General features: G+C 44.0%; 1 protein-coding gene across 3 annotated transcripts in view; it reads left to right on the forward strand.

The window, feature by feature from the left end:
* Positions 1-284: 284 nt before the first annotated feature.
* The window catches only part of LOC124063335 (multiple epidermal growth factor-like domains protein 11), a 94,613-nt gene continuing 82,719 nt past the window's right edge, over positions 285-12,178 (forward strand). For 2 of the 3 annotated variants that reach the window (XM_046396895.1, XM_046396912.1), the window contains exon 1: positions 285-438. The gene's annotated coding sequence lies outside the window, so the exon portion shown is untranslated. Of the gene's footprint in view, positions 439-808; positions 1,015-12,178 lie in introns of those variants that run through there. The other variant, XM_046396904.1, reaches the window with a different exon arrangement.

Genomic DNA, 12,178 nt, shown 5'->3' on the forward strand with positions numbered 1-12,178 from the left:
TTCCAGTCAGTTATCTTCCAATTGTGGATACTCTGACCAGTGTGCCAAAAACACCGTGGCTTCGTTTAAGACTGTCAACACAACAGCATGCACGCAAAGGGTTAGCGTGTATTGGCTATGCTACAGCATCAAGAAAAAGGAGGAAAGTTTAAAGAAAAAGAAAATGAAACAGAGAAAGGTGTCATCAACAGTAAATTGGCCAGTTTTGAAAGATATCAGCCGTCATATTTCTGGTGATAAATGGCTGACAGATTACAACTGGAAAATGAGTGGTGACAGTGCCAGATAATGAAAACTGGTACGCTAACCTCCAAAATGAGGGCACCTGTCCAGAATGCTCTGCGGTTCAAATTCCTTGTGAAGAAGGCTGGCTAAGGTGACAAACGGACAGATGGGACTATTACCTCAGCAGCTGGCACACCTGGCAAAGGCTAAAATGTAAGTAAATCAAACTTGAATTCAGCGGGTGTATGATAAAATCACGGCTATGCTGCTCTGAACTCCTTTGCTAGCATGCTAGCAACAGCAAGTTGATTAGCGAAATGCTCAGTCAGTGCTTTGTTTGCCTGTTTTTCCTGTCCCTTGTTGCTCAAAACAACGCAATTTTCAGCTATCAAGAGTTAAATTTATATTTACATGTCGGTCGTTTTATTTTTATACAATACCTATAAAAGTGAAACTCCATCAAAAACCGCCAGCTCTCAGCGGTTTTTTCCCCAAAGCGAAGAAGGCGGTGAGGTGGGGGTTACTCCTCTCGCTGCCTCTGCTGCTCTTTGGCTGCGCTCCGGAGAGAAGCCGCAGCGCAGCATCAGCAGAGAGGACAGACTGAGCTCAAGTTGCCAACTACATCATCACGGACGCTGAGGACTTTACTCATGTTTCTAGATCTAAAAACGTGTTTTTACGAATAATTTCTCCCGTGTCATCTCCTAGGCCACTCTTCTAATAGTGTATTTATTTGCCTATAGCCCACGAGAATGAACTTTATTTAGGACGCATCCCTCCCTCCTGCAGGTAAGCTCTGAGGCTGTTATCGCGCATCCCGCCTTGTTTTCAGTTATTTTGCGCACACATGTGATCAGTTTAGGAGTAAATCAATTAAAAATGTTACTAATCTGACACAGAGGGATTCATGAGTTTCTAATCTTGTCACCGCACTCGTGTAGGCTGATTTTAAATCTTGTGTCGGTTGAATATTCTCCCTGTACTCCTGTCAGCGCTGCTGCTGTTATTGTAGTTTGTCCTGCTGAAGTTGATCTCAGGATTGTAATTGCATGACTTTTTATCAACGCTGTGGTCGTTTTGCACCAAACGGATGCAAGTCGAGTCCGTGCAGTGTGACATTTTGAAATAAGCTGCGTGCCTTTAAAATGAGTAACAATGGAAATTAGTGTAAGGAAAGTAAACATGAGCGGTGTATCCTGTGAAGAGGGATTTTAACATCGCCTGTCCTCTTATTCAGCAGTCGTGTTGTTTGTCTGGGTGTTTACATCACTGAGTGTTCGAGGCTGGCGCAGAAAGTTTCTCCAGCAGCTCTTTTTTATTTGTTCTTTCTTACCACGCAGTGACTTTGGTGTTTTTCTTTATTTACTGCAGTCTGACTTGTTCTCAGTCTCCTCACTTTGTGGTGCGGGTCTCGGGTCCCTGAGCTCTGCTGGTTTTTGTTCCAGTCGTCCGCTGGGTGGAATCAATCAGCTGTAATCACGTAGCTGGAATAAAAAACGAGCTGCGACCTGAACTGAAAACCCGCAGAGGACTGGAGACCACCGAGACAGCTGCAAGGCTGGACTCGCAAGGATGTGGTGTTTATCAGAGGGGTCAGGACGATCGCGGTGTCAGCACTAGATGGCGATGTTGAGCAAGGCACCTGTGAGCTTCCAGCAGGTGTGCAGGACCGCTCACACATCCAGGTGTGCAGGTTTCAGGTCACTTCTCTTTGGGGACCAGAATCATCGGTTGACGTAGGCTGAATGTTCAGAATATCAGCGTTGAAGCAGGGGGACAGGAAGCTGGCAGGACCTCATGGGAGGTGCACTTTGCTTCCTGCTTTGTGTTCTCCCCAGCAGCTCAGCTGAACGTGCTGTGCAATACGTCACAGAGACGTTTGTCACAAATGTGCCCTGGCAATAATAGTAATGCAGCTTTTGACGACTCCTGAGCTCTTACCTTAATTAAATGTGTTTTACTTCTTAAGATGATGATGATGCTGTGTGGGTGGCTGAGGCGGTGCTGCTTCTGGTGGGTCAAGAGTCCCTCCAGGAACGCAAGTTTGCCAGGAGTGCAGGAGAGAGCTGCACTCCTGCACTCCTGCACTGCCAGACAAAGAAGCTGCACTTACTTCACAGCACCTGAGACGGATGCAGATGCTGGCGGCTGTCATCCAGATGAATCCTTTTCTGTGATTTCAAATGCTCATATGGTGCAAAATGTGGATCTGAGACACTTTGAAACACATTTCGTGCTAGTTTTAAATGTTTGATACTTGAATCTGAGCGCAGATTTGATGTTTAAGTTGATATCGAGTTGATGTGATTCGAGGCTGTTGGCTGTTGGAGAAAATTAAGACTGAAAATCAAAATGTTCAGCCACTGTTTTGGGAAAAAAAAGGAGGAATCAATGATGGTTAAGAGAGCCTTCAGTATTTCAGCTAATCAGTTGTGGCTGCAGCAGTAAGATCCATTAAATGAGAATTTATTCTCAGGTCCACGTGAAAACACTTCGACTCCGTGGACCTCGTCTTAATAAGTGTTCCCTTCTCGCGCCTGCACTGCTGGTTTAGCCTGTTAATGGTAAACATAATTCCAGTCGCTGTTTAAAGCATAACAGGCCGTCGAGGGCAGAGTATTGAAGTGTGTCGCCTGCAGAAAACAGTTCCTCCAGGCCGGCTGCCCTCCCGTGCATACAAACCAAACCGCGCTGCTCTTTGCAGCCACGGAGGCGTTAAACACCTGACTGGGTGCAGAATGCAGAGGGAATACTGGGCTCTTGTGAAGCATGTGGAAGGATGTGTTTGTCCCTGAAATTCAAAGATGTTCGTGCAGTGTGTTTGGAAATGCTGTTTGTCAGTCTGTCGACACATTAAACCAGACTTTCCATTTCCATTCCTATTTCAGGCCAAAATGCTATTCATATTTATGCTCATTTTGGAGAAAACGTCTGCCTGAAGCACATCAGGCAATATTTGCAAATGATAAACGATTCTGGGTATATAAAAAATGAAAATCTGTTACACACAAATGACTGGAATGGAGATTCAGACTTGAAGCTGCGTTGTGGCCCACCTTCATACCAACAGCCAAGTTTTCATTACTTGATTTTATTTTGAAAGCAAGTTAATTTGTGTCTTGGGATGTTGTGTTTAGGTGTCACAGAAATGTTGTAACCTGATAATTCACGCACAGCCCCTTATGAGCAAACTCTAATATGACTTACCAACTCGACATTGTGTGTTCAGCAGATAATGACGCTGTTAAACACTGAGCTCGTCAAACGGCTGGAGGCTGATTGATTTCACCGTGTGAAACTGTTCGTCTGTCTCAGTCTGGACAGACACGAGCCTCGGCGACGGACGCCACCGCGTTTCCAGTCTGCTGAACCCTTTCGACTGGGACTCGTCCACGTCCTGTCAGATCAATACGTGTGATCACTGTTGATAAATGGGAGAACGCTGGCTGTTGCTTCTCAAGGACGTGTTGTATTGGAGCCCCGGCGCCTGTGGCTTCCTGCCTTTACATTAGCGAGTGTGTAAAGCCTGAACCTCTCGTGCTGCATTAGCACACAAAATTATTACGAAGCAGCTTCAGGATGTGAGGAGGGGAAAGTCATAATGAAGTGTCGTGTTTTCACTGGGTTCTAACCAAACCGCTCGTCTGCGTGCATTTGCTTTGTTTCTCGCATTAGAAGCAGAGATGAAAATCAAGCTCTTTGTTTATGGTGCTCCGCAGTGTGAGGAATGAATTATGGAGAGACTTTGTGGAGAAGTTTGAGCCCTGCTCTCTCTCTCTCTCTCGTTCTCAGGATGAGGCAATGGCACAACATCAGTCATGAAATTCAAATGGCTCATAAGGTGGAGGTAGAAGGGAGAAACCATTAAGGCCAGCAGCCCATCGGCTCTCAGCGTCTTATTCATCCTGCAACAAAGGCAGAGCGGAGGAGGGAGAAAAGAGGGGGAAGGAAAAGCAACATAAAAGACTTTTAAGTGGTTCTGCCTGGTGGGTACTGTGGAGTGGACAGGAGGGAGGGTGATGGAGCTGACCATTACAAAACATCATGAATGCTCTCCTCAGGGCAAATGGATGAGTAACACATTACACAGAAAAACACAGTCGGGGCGTCCGCATGTTGTCGCTGCGCAGACGCACAAAGTGCGTGCGTGTCACGCAGGGTCACGTGTTGGTTTTAAGCCTCTACGTTTGAGCATGACACCATGTGACCTAAGATCACAGCCTTCGCCATAACACAGGTAGAATTTATCAGGTGGTCGAAGGCAGTCGGCTGGTACGGAGGACTGCGGCCGCCTCAAAGAGTCAAAGTCCGACGGATAAATGGCTCGTTAAATAAATGAATGTGCCATGAAGAAAAGATAAACGACAGCTTAGTCTTTTGCAGAAATGCACAAAGAAAAGTAAACATAGGAATAAACAAATGTGAGGAAATAAACAAGGGGGAAATGTAAAGGGAAAATCATACAAAAATAAATACATTTAAATGACAAATTAATACATAAAACTGAAAATGAAATGGAAAATTAATAAATATAAAGGGAGATTAATACAAAGCTAAAAACATAAGCAAATTAAAACTGAAATGCCAGATTATGTCAAGTTTATAAATTGACGATTGCCTACATTTATTTTCTATATTGTTTTTGGTGCATTTAAAATGTTTTGATTCATTTATTTTGGATTTTGGCAGTTTTTGGTGGGTCTTCCACAGTTTGAGCAGTGTGGCAGGAAGTCATGATGCGTTCACGGTGAAACGGGAGTTTACATGTGATTTAGATGTTAGAACTTCAGCACCTCTGCAGTAGAAACACAAGGAGATGTTTAACTGTGGAGACGTTTAAAGGACAAATCAGAGCAATTTTTCCCTTCAGTGTCAAAACTAAAACTTAAAGTTTTGCCTCTTACACATGTTTCCTTGTGTAAATGATTCTTACTCACCAAAAGTGTTGCAGTTGGTCCAGTTGATCACCTTGTTTTTGTTAAAGAGTAAAAAGCTTTTTGTTTTGCTCCGGGAGACGTCTCACTCTGACATCTCTCGAGATCTGCACGAGGGAACAAGCAGCAGCATCTCAGCTCTCGTGACGCTTCAGAGTGAGACTTCCGTTTGCTGCCGGATGCGGTCAGCTTTGTTTTCTGTTAACCATGACCACCATTTTGCACTAACCTTTACCAGACTGTAACCTTAATGGTGGCAACGGATCTTCAAACTGGACGAACTCGTCAGCTGTCCTGGAAATGAATTTTCTGAATACGTTTGAGGTGGCAAACAGGCCGCACAGCTGCAGATGATTGGTTTACCCAAATCACCCCAAAATGCATTAACTCTAATGATAACTGGAGACTGTTTCTCTGCTCGAAATGATGAGGACTGTTCAGGACGGGCTCTGACATTCACTGCAGGAGTAGAAAATAACAATAAATAAATAAGTACATTTTCTCAAGCACCTAAAAACTCTTTCGAGGTACTTGTATTTGACTTGAGTCTTTCCATTTCCCACTACTTTATACTTCCACTCCAGTACACTTATTTGATAGCTTTACGTGCTACTTCTCAGATGTCGTTTAACAAAAGAAAATGTGATCAACACATCAGATAATAGGAATAAAACTTTAATGATCCCGGAGAGGAAATTCAAAAGCTACCCTGCAGATCAGCTGAGTGAGTTGATTCAGCTGGAGAAGTCGTGTGGACGTTGTTGGACTGTTGACTCATGCTGAAGGTGTGACAGGTGACAGGTGAGCAGCACGGTGAGGTGACTATCACGAGCCTTTGCTGTGGTTTGGTGGAACATAATGTGACCGAGTGCAGCTTTAAGGCTCATCTTAAAACTGTCACGTCCAGGTGTCAGGAGCTCGTTTTCGTCCCGTTTTTCTTTCAGTCCAGTTGCTAAGCAGTGAGCTCGACTGTGCTGTCGATCTTCTGAGATTTGACTTCTTCCTGATAACAGTCAGTGAAACCGTACTTTAAGAGCACGTCTGTTGTGCGCCTCACAGTAGATGGGAAAAAGCGACTGATGCAAGCAGAAAGAATGAGGCAAAAGCTAAAATAGAATAAGAGACATTTAACAAAAAAATGCACCCACTGATGTGCTTGTGAACAAGATAACAAAGTAAAATTCATTTCTGTTTAACCAATCAAAGCAGAAAGTAAATCAGAGGTTGAACTTTTCATTCTGTTAGTCTGTGAGTTCTGGCAAGGCTGAAAAATGTAATAACTTCCTCTCACAAAAGACGCTCCACCATCCACTCCATTATTTTCATGCTGTTTCATTAATAAGGTCTGCAGTTCGTGTCTGGCTTTTCTGTCAGTCCTAAAAACAATCAAATAAAAAGCAATTCTTGCACGTTCGGCGTGAAGTGTAAAAAGCATTTTATCGTAGATTGTAGGGTGGTTTCAGTCAGCCAAATCAAGTTGCATATCTGAGCGTTGCATTAATCATAGTGACCAAAAAGTCTGAAATGATGCCAGCTGGGACTTTGTGTGAGATCTTTCTGTGGCATTTCCCACTGCATCCATTAGACACGAGAGCCTGGAGACGGACAATCCGACTCATTATGCTCCTCGTTATAAGTAATGACCTTGCCTGCTCCGGGAGACGAGTGGAACCAAATTACAGCAGCGATCACCCCGTGACACCACACAGCTACTGGTGCCGAGCGAGGGAAGCATCCAGTTCTGCTGTTGCACTTGTTTCTGACTTTACCTCAGCGTGTGGCGAGCTCTCGTCAGCGTCCTGTGAGAGGAAACACAAGCTGAATAGCCTCTCCATCTTCAGTGTTTAGTTGCTTTCTCTCCTCAGATCTTTGCCTTCAGATGAAGCTGTCATCTTCCAGCTAACCAGCTTTGACAGCTTCCCTCACAGAAGACCCCGAGAGCTGAAAGCATTACAGTGGATTATACTAAGTCCAGCAGAGCACAGCTAGACGTTCTCATTGTGAGGCGATCTGCCTTCTTTCCTGACAGTCTGCACAGAGTCTCTATGGGGACGCTTACTGACCACGCTGTGACAGCTGCCAAACAAACCAACCTGCTGGGTACGCCGCTCGGCTTATGGACGTTTTGATAGAGCAACATAAACTGAATGGAATCCTGATGCTGCTCAGGTATCATTGAGCCTCCAGTCTGACTGAAAAATAAGTACAGCTTTTCAGAGCTCTGGGTAGTTAGAGCCCAAACAGGATTAACCCACCAGGGGGGTCCTGGAGCAGCGAAAGACCCTCAAGGCCACAAAAACCAGAGGATGTCTTGGTTTGGGTTTTTAGTTATTTCCTGTTTTACTCTGTAGCTCACTCCCCTCATGTGACAAGGCATCACTTGTGTAGGACTAGAAACTCACAATTCAGGACTTGGGACTTGTCAGTCTTGACTTGAGACCTTCAGACTGAAGACAACAGACCCACAAAAATGCATTTTTCTCTTTAAACTTGTAAAACATTTTCAAAACGACGTTAATACATTTTGCACATTCACCAGCTGCAGTTGGTCAAATCAGGTGACAAACCCAAACTCCAGGTATACACTGGGTCCTCTACAACACACGTGGAGGACTTTGTTCCTGTAGCAGCACCGAAAGCACTCAAAGTGTTCATCTCACATTCTCACTGTCAATAAAAAGGTAAAAACTCATCATGTAAAAACAAAACTGTCACCAAGAGAGGAGTGATTTACTTTCATATAATAGAACAGTAGTAGTGCGAGAACCGAAGGCTTCATAGTATTAAAGACAAATCAAGCAAATGTAATCTAATTACATTTTTGAAATGTAACCTGGCCTGGTTATAGTTACTCATTGTAATCTGACCCCAGATTACATGTAATCCCCGTCCGCTGTGATTTTCTTCCTCCTGAAGCTGCTGTTGCTGCAGCTGATTGGAGCTGAGAATCTGCTGAAGCGTTTTCATATGAGCTGCGACACTGCAGATGACCTTCAGTCCACTAATGAAGGAAAGTGCTGATTGCCGTGTGCTGCTGCGCATTGGAAACACCTTCATGTGCTCTGATGTGAATTCTAAAGTGAATATCTGAGGAAACTTTGGAGATAAATTTTCCTTCTTTTGCTTTAATGTTAGCGGCGGGCCTGCAACAACATACTAATTATGACTGACAGTCCTCAGAGGTTTCAGATGCTGGTGGGGTCAGAGACGTCTGTGTTTAATAAGGAGACGGCTGATAAATCCATTAAAGGTTTGGAGGTAACGCATCCATAAATGTATCTCATGTTCCTCCCCAACAAAAGTGACCATGGCAACAGGCGTGCCATCCAGCAGATGATGTGCTTCATGTAAAAGCTGCAGGAAACTTCTGTTTTGGTCGTTTGCTTTTTTTCCCTCACTGATATGAAGCGTGAACCATCTTATGTAACTAAAACTATCAAATCAAATCAAATAAAACTCCCCAGTGTTTTCTGATTGCAGATTAGATTGCTGTTATATGCTAAATTCAAACGAGATAATGCAGTGACCTCAAGTGCAGGTTGCCATAGCACCCTATAAACCACAGTGTGGAAGAGTACATGCTGAGCATTAACACGTCAGAGAGCGGAGGTCTGGTTTCTGTCACAGAACGACGTCTGACTTTCACTTTCGTCCGTGTGCGTTTGGCTCAGAGGGTGTAAGGAAGGATTTACACGTGACCGACATTACGTCCACAGTGACATCGATTTGATGACCTGTAGAAACGCCGCCAATCGAAATCCGTCTGTGTGGTGGAGGCTTCTGATTATTATAGAAATCCTGAGGACCACCTTCTCAAATAAGAAAAATAAAAGATAAAAACAAAACATACTGAACCGTAGATTTGTAATGTCCCTGTCAGCTGTGATGACCAAAATAATATCCTGCATTGCGCTGACCCTCGGCGAGACGCTTGGCCTTTCTGCTCGGAGATAATGAGATCAAGCTGTGGTGAAGGGCTGACATGCAGAGCAGAGCTTTGATTTTCTGTCACTCCATCTGAGGGAATGTTAGCGAGCTTCTCTCTGTCCAATCAGCTTTCGCAGATAAAAATAACCAGTTTTGTGGAAAAAAAAAAAAATCTTTCGTTTATCATTTTAATCTAACCATTTGGCAGCCCATTCTCGAAGCTGCTCCGAAGGCCGGTGGTGGAGAACGGCTGGTGTCTAACCTGTTCGCCATTACGAGTCTTTGGATGCTTTCTTGTCTGGTTATTCCGTCACTTAGGGATGAGCCAGGACAGAAAAGTTGTAATTCTAGTGTTGAATGTAGTCTGTGGAAGGTCCGGGAGAGAGAGGATTGTGGGAGTTCAGTGGCTCCCTTTGTCCCCAGAACAATAGGACATGCAGGCTCATAAATAAAATTCAGGCTGAGTCCCACAATGAAGAATTCATCTGTGGAGACCTGCAACAGCAAATGCATCTCACTCTTTGTTCAAGTCTTTTGCACCCGATGGAAGAAAGTGTTTGTTCGTTCCCTGTTCAGCTAACATGAGTGGAATTTAAGGGCTTTGACCTCAGCACATGTACCTTTTCAATTAGCTTTGATTTATAAGATACTCGGGACGTTCTTTAATTTCATAATGGGTTCAGCCGTGTCAGACTTTATGCAAACATGAGGATTAAAAGCCACATTATATCTCATTAATCTCACAGTGGAAGAGTGCTAGACAACAAAACACGAAGCTGAAGTCCTTGGTAAAAACAAACAATGGCCAAATGTTTTTTAATCAATATTAGCCAAGAATTTAAGCCCTTGTGGGTCACATTGTTTCAGATAATTTCACACCATCTGAGTACCACGTGTTTTGGCAGCAGATGCATTCGGCCAGTTTGAAATTGAGAAAGAATTGAAAAACCTGCAGCTACCCTGAGAGTACATTTTGAGATATGGGAATTGTTATGCAGCAAGTGCATTTCCCATTAAAGAAATCCCACAATCTGCCTGAGTTAAACCAAACTCTTGTCTTTCTATCACAGCACACACACACACACACACACACACACACACATGCACAGAGCGACAAAATAACTTAAGGGTTTGCTGTAACCCCAGTGCCCTCCCTTCATTTCTGTGGTGATCAATTATTAGCCAGTTTATCTCAATGACAAGTGGACCGTCCTCTGCGGGGCTGTGTGTGACTTTTTACAAATAGTGCTGATATGTCTTCTTATGTGTGCCAGCTCACCCAGGGGAATATCACCGCTAACCCACAGCTTCCTGGCTTAACTCCTCTTACTGTCTGTCAATAAGCGCAGGGGAGCGGACCGCCTTCAGAGGCTCGACTGTACAGCTCGGCTCTGCAGACGGGAGGGACAACCTCAGTAGTTTGGAAGATGAAGATGTGATGCTTTCACGAAAGCTGCGCTAATCAGTATTTTTGCATTAACGGTGGGTGAAAATACAACGTGTTATGTTACAGGGTTCACTCACAGAAAAAGATCACCCGACTCTGCGGTTCTCCTCAGCTCCGCAGAGCATTTTAGTCTCTTTCAGTCTCTTTCGGTTTAGAGGCCCACTGCTGGTTTTGACTCTCCTTCGCTGCTATCATCAGGACTGTTTCTAATCTTCACAAGCAGCAATTTTCAGAGAAAAAGCTTTCACAAACCCACAAACCAAAGTTAGCAGCCAGCCGGGGAACATAGTGGCACATTTAGCAGCCAGAGAGGCAGAAGCTTCTCTAGCTGGTGGAGACCAAACCAGAGCTAGAGGAGAGCGAATATTCCGATTTCAGAGTCAGATTTATCAGGTGTCTGGAAACAGGACTGTGCTGGAGTCATGGTATCAAAATTACAAGAGGATAGTTTAACAGTCATATGTTTAAAACTTGTACAAAAATACAAGCCAGAAAATCAACAGAGACTTTTCTAAATGCAAACTGTCTATCAGAAAACATTTCTGTGTAAAGGTTTTACATTTATTTATTTAGTTCCAGCAGAGGAATTTTTAACTTCATTCTCTACAGATTGTTCAGTAGAAAGGACAACATCTCAGCCTATTTTCATTTAAGGACGCCGTGTTTTCATGTGAGGACTTTGACTTGTCTGGCTTGTTGCTTCATTCAGTCTGACATTGTGTTCATGTCGGCTGGTTTCCTGTTGGGAGGGACGCTGCTTTATTTTGCTATGCCAACCTAATTGCCTTAACTAATGAGAGATGAATCCGTCCTGCCAGCATCACTTTCAGTAGCAGAACATGGGAGCAGTTGATGTTTCCATGTCAGTTTCATGTCACATCCACACCTACAGCATGCAGCTTCATAGGGAGAAGGTACGAGCTTCTGATTGGTCGTCAGTGACTTTGGACCTGTTTGAATCACGGTAAAAATCGGACATCTGCTCCGACTGTCACTCCACTTTGTTCATGATGTTTTTTGAAGCCTCTGCTGTGAGGATTTGGCTTTAAATAAATACTCTCCCAACTGGCAACTCTATTGTGGACAACAGCAGGTTTCCCTCCAGCGTATCTCTGTGGTTTATTGTTTTCTTGTTACCCTCAGCTTTCGACAGCCTGCTGTGGAGAAACACGCCTACGGCATGACGCCGCCACCACCGTCCTCACTGCTTCATGTGTTTCAGCTGATGTGCACCAAACATGGACAAACGGCTCAGTCACTTCCTCCAAGCTGTTTCAGGGTTTAGCCTCTGGCAAACAACACCTCACATATAATTTGAGTTTTTGAACTTTTTCCTCTTTGCCATACGACTGTGACTGATGAATCAGCAGGCAGAGACTGTTTGTCTCCTCTTTGCTGCTCCTTTATAACTTCGGTCTCCCTAACTCACCAGTTCGCCTCTCATACAGACTCGCACTTTCGAAGGACAGCCTGCTCGAGGCAGATTTACAGCTTTGACATATTCTTTACATTTTTATGGTAGACCTGACTGTACTCTGTGGAATTTTTGTGCCTGGGAAACTTTCATGAATCCTTCCTGTGATTGATACTTTTCAATAACTTTGATGCAGATTTGTTCTGAATGTGTCTTTGTCTCAGAACTTCT

This window comes from Scatophagus argus, chromosome 1, assembly GCF_020382885.2.
Source record: "Scatophagus argus isolate fScaArg1 chromosome 1, fScaArg1.pri, whole genome shotgun sequence".
Taxonomy (NCBI): Eukaryota; Metazoa; Chordata; class Actinopteri; family Scatophagidae; genus Scatophagus; species Scatophagus argus.